The sequence below is a fragment of the Solanum tuberosum genome, unplaced genomic scaffold (genome assembly GCF_000226075.1).
Source record: "Solanum tuberosum cultivar DM 1-3 516 R44 unplaced genomic scaffold, SolTub_3.0 scf00047, whole genome shotgun sequence".
NCBI lineage: Eukaryota > Viridiplantae > Streptophyta > Magnoliopsida > Solanales > Solanaceae > Solanum > Solanum tuberosum.
The window spans coordinates 2090604-2095472 of NW_006238973.1; the positions used below are offsets into that span (position 1 = coordinate 2090604).

The 4869-nt window shown below is 34.5% G+C and overlaps 1 protein-coding gene across 1 annotated transcript in view; it reads left to right on the forward strand.

Moving 5' to 3' along the window:
- Positions 1–4869, forward strand: part of LOC102590164 (chitinase-3-like protein 2) — a 23195-nt gene that overhangs the window by 15138 nt on the left and 3188 nt on the right. The gene's annotated exons all lie outside the window — the stretch shown is intronic.

A 4869-nucleotide genomic window follows, 5' to 3' on the forward strand; every position in this document is an offset into this window, starting at 1 on the left:
GATTGTTGCTGGTATTTAAGAACAAAACAACTTGTTAATTGTACAACATAAGTATGGAAGATTTGTAAAAAGGAACATAATGTGGAAAAAACGAAAACATAAAGCTTCTTACTAATAAGAAAAGTTTAACTAATAAAATGGTTGTACGTATATGTAAATGTATCGATATTATATAATCGTATACAATAATGATGTATAACTATATATCAAAGATGTCTTCATATCGTATTTATTTATGGAAAATAACATCACACTTGTATCAATCAACCAAATAGTTCTAAATCTATTCAGTGCTTAGCTATGTTTGTGATAATGTACAAATTTGCAAAGTTAAATAATATTTATTCTATACTCAAAAAGTTTCAATATATATTATGGTATTTCAGGACAGACAAACTTTTATAACATTAATGATATCTAAAATTTCACAAAATTATCGATGAAAATTAACAATATCTATGATCATGCATTCATTGTAATCTTATGAGAAAACACCGATAAAAAATGATGTCTTTTTATTATTAAGTACAAAAAAGAAAATATGGGAAAACTTCTATTTTTCAACTGTGGATAATTGAAGAAAAAGAAAAACTACGGAGTAATATACTTGAGAAGGTACCCAAAAACACTATAAAAAAGGGGGTAAAAAGCTCCTACAATTTTTTTTTACTACTCAAAAATACTTAAATATTTCTTTCAACGATAAAATGGTCGAAGAATGAAAAAAGAAAAACAAAATTACTAACCTGTTTTAGAAAGTAGCCAATTTTGGTCTGCTGCCACATGCCACGCAAAGTAACCACGCAATCCTCTTCCTTTAACATAAGTAACCTTATTTCTAACGGTTTGAGTATTGTCATAACTAATTCAAGTATTACCAAAATAACAATAATCTCCAACGATCGTTGCATTATACACTGTTGTGGCACGATTTTGTACTATATAATTCCTGATTTGAATATAAGTCATCGATCCATCATCGATCGAACCAACACTCGATTTACCATTTGCAGGAGCCCTAAGTCCATGATTATTAGCATTAACCAATTGCCAAGCATAGCCATAAAATGGAATTCCAAGAACCAACTTTTGTGCTGCAACACCTGCTTGAATCCATGAAGCAGTCCCATCACTATCGCTCACGTGGTTCACGGGGTCAAATAATTGTGCATGTGAATTGGTTTGTGATGGTGACCAGTTCGGTCCGTAGAAGTCATATGACATGACATTGAGCCAACCTAAGTTTCGAGCCACAGATTGAACTGGATAGTTCAAACCATTGACTCGGGGTGTGTTGGAAACAGCCGCTGTGAGAAATAGTGATGCCCTACCAGAATTTCTTGCCTCTGTGTTGATGGCAGCACGAAATTCGTCTAAAAGAGTACCTATTTAAGACAATTAAAGAAAATTACAAATGTGTTTCATCGGACATTTTAAATTAGATGGTCACACAATCATTATTTCATATGGAGATCATTAATCGGTGGAGTTAGGTTTTGAATTCAAATTTCGTCTGAACCAATGACAAAGGAAGCATATAATGATTCATATGTTCAACAGAACTCAATATTTTAGACAAATGAGTATGTATGTGCGAGAAAGAGAGAAAGAGACATAGTATGTTAAAGAACGACAAAAGCCCCACGTTGGTGGTTAATGAGATGAGTGGACTTGGGCAATCCTCCTTCCTTTGAGCTAGCTTTTGGGGTGTGAGTTAGGTACGAGACCTAATTTCACAACACCCAAAATCGAACAACAAAAAACAAATGATCGTTTTTGCAAAAAAAATCAACCGAGTCACTAAAATCCAAAAAACATAAAAAATCTATTTATTTATTTAAAATAAATGAAAAATAATTTTCAAAAAATCAATCAACATAATTTACAAATTGGGAGGGGGAGGATGAAATTCCAATACCATATAATTAAATTCCCCGATCCCACCTCATCCCAAAGTAACAAACATATTAGTAAAATGATGATCGCACAATTTAACGTACCTAAATTTGCCATGTCTATAGTTGACTCAGGATATTCCCAATCAAGATCAAGTCCATGAAATTGTTGGAACTCATGATCACCGACTGGCAGAACCAAGAATGAAGAAAGCGAATGAAGAAGATGAGCTTTATTCGGATACGGGTTGAGGGCCTTATTTTGGAATAAACGTCTCTTGGGCCTGATATTTATCTTTGGATTTCATCCCATCTGAAGCACACAAATGCCATTTCAGCAGCCCATTTCAATATACAGCTTTGCTTATATTAATTCACATTGTATAGGAAAAGATATTTTAGATTATTTTAGAATAGGATGAGCTGTAAAGTATATAGTCAGAGTTGGTTACCTACTTCCTTTTAAATTGACTTTCTAGTCCTTAGTTTACATGAATAAGTAAGCAACTCTTTGTACAGTTTTTAGTTCAGTGAAAATAGAGAAAAATTTCCCAAATAATTCTTCAAGATTTCATTGAAATCTTTCATGGTATCAGAAGCATTTTAAGGGAAATTCATCATCTTCTCTCCTATTTTTTCTTCATTATACTGCTTCACTCAATTTCAGTGAGATGGCAATTGAGACCGTAGTTGACAAATCTTCCTCTTCAGCTGAGAAAACCACTGATGTAGTCAATTCCAGTCATCCATACTACTTGACTCCATCAGATTCGCCTGGAAACAATCTCATCAACATCATTTTCGATGGTTCTAATTATGGAAATTGGAAAAGAGGAGTTTTAATTTCTCTGTCAGCTAAGAATAAGCTTTGCTTTGTTGATGACAAAGCAATTGTTCCACAAGAAGACTCACCTCTTTTTGACCACTGGAGAAGGTGCAATGACATGGTCATTGCTTGGTTGTTGAATTCTCTTAGCAAGGAGATCTCAGAGAGTGTTATCTATTGCCTGACTGCTGTTGATCTATGGAATGAGCTCCAAGAGAGGTATGGACAACCTGATGGAGCAAAACTTTTTCAGTTACAAAGAGATCTCAACAACATATCTCAAGGTACAAATGATGTTGCTAGTTACTTTAACAAACTAAAGAAGCTATGGGACCAAATGAAGGTTTTGAACACATTCATGACTTGTGGCTGTGATTGTAAGTGTGGTGCTAAAACACACAACCATAAAATGAATGAAGATATCAAATTGATGCAATTTTTAATGGGTTTGAATGAAATGTATTCAGGGTGTAGGGGGAATATTCTGATGATGAAACCCCTACCATCTACTAATCAAGCTTATTCCATGATCTTACATGAGGAATCTCAAAGAGAAGTGCATAATGGAAACATAGGATTTCCAGATTCTGTTGGCTTTAATGTAACAAGATGGAATGAACAGAGGAACAATCCACAATCCAGGGTGAATAATCAAGTTGTAGGAGCAGGTTACCAAAACAGTGGACAGAAGAATAACATGTTCTGTACCTACCGTAAGAAGACCAACCATGTAAGATTAAATTGTTATAAGTTGATTGGGTACCCTGCAGATTACAAGTTTACAAACAAGACAAAGAAGCCTCACAACAATGCTAAAGCTAATGCAGTTGGTACAGGAGAAAACAATTTCACTATTGCTTCTGAGGAAGGAATTATGCTCAATGAGCATTCTGGCAAAAATGTAGGATCAAGCACTATGTCAAATATTGTGAATTCTCAAGGTTTCACTAAGAATCAATGTGATAGACTGATACAGATATTTAAGTATGTCCAAAGTGGGGATTCCCAAGCATCAGGTTCTGAAAACCATTTTGCAAGCATGGCTGGTATTGCAACTGTTTTGAGTGCTTATTCTTCATGTTTCACTGTTTTTAATTCTAAACCATGGATCATAGATTCGGGGGCTTCTCAACACATGACTTATGACAAATCTTTGCTTCATGACATAAAATATCTTTCTAGACCAATTTCGGTTACTCTACCTAATTCCTATAAGGTTTCTGTCACATGCATAGGAATAGTTTCCCTCATTCCTAATTTAGAGCTACAGAATGTGCTCTATGTTCCTTCTTTTAAACACAATTTACTTTCTGTAAGCCAATTTGTTGATCAAACCGAGCTTGGTTTTCTTTTTACTAAACGTGGGTGTTTTCTACAGGACCTCAATCTCAACAGGAAACAGATTTTTGGTGAAGCTGCAGCTGGTCTATATGTACTGAAAGATTGCACATCAGATTCCAATCCCATTTCAATTGAGTCTTCTAGTTTTCAATCTTCTTTAATTTCTCCCAAACATCATGTTAAGTCCAAACATGTAGTATCTGATTTTGAGTCTTTTCATTCTAAATTAGTCAAGAATCCTGTCGTTTGTAATGATCAGAATATGAATGCAATGAATACTCTTTCTGATTCTCTTGACTCTAGAAAACTTTGGCATTATAGGTTGGGGCATTTACCTTACGCTTCTATGAGGCACATTAAAGATATATGTTATTCAGAAGGTGAGAAACATGATTTTCCTTGTGAAATTTGTCCAATGGCTAGACTCCACAAATTGCCATTTTCTAAAAGTCATATTACCACCAAAAACAGTTTTGAATTATTGCACATTGATACTGGGGACCCTACAAGACCCAAACCTACAAAGGGGAAAAATACTTTCTCACTATTGTAAACGACTACACCAGATCTACATGGACCTTTCTACTTTCTACAAAATCCAATGCATTTCCAATACTGAGATCTTTCTAATCTTATGTTGAGAGACAGTTTGATTGAAAAGTAAAAATTATTAGGTCTGATAATGCCTATGAATTAGGTTCAGGTGTTCTCCTCTCAGATTTCTTTACTTCACAAGGTATTGTTCATCAAACCACTTGTGTTGCTACCCTACAACAAAATGGGATAGCAGAAAGGAAGCACAAACAT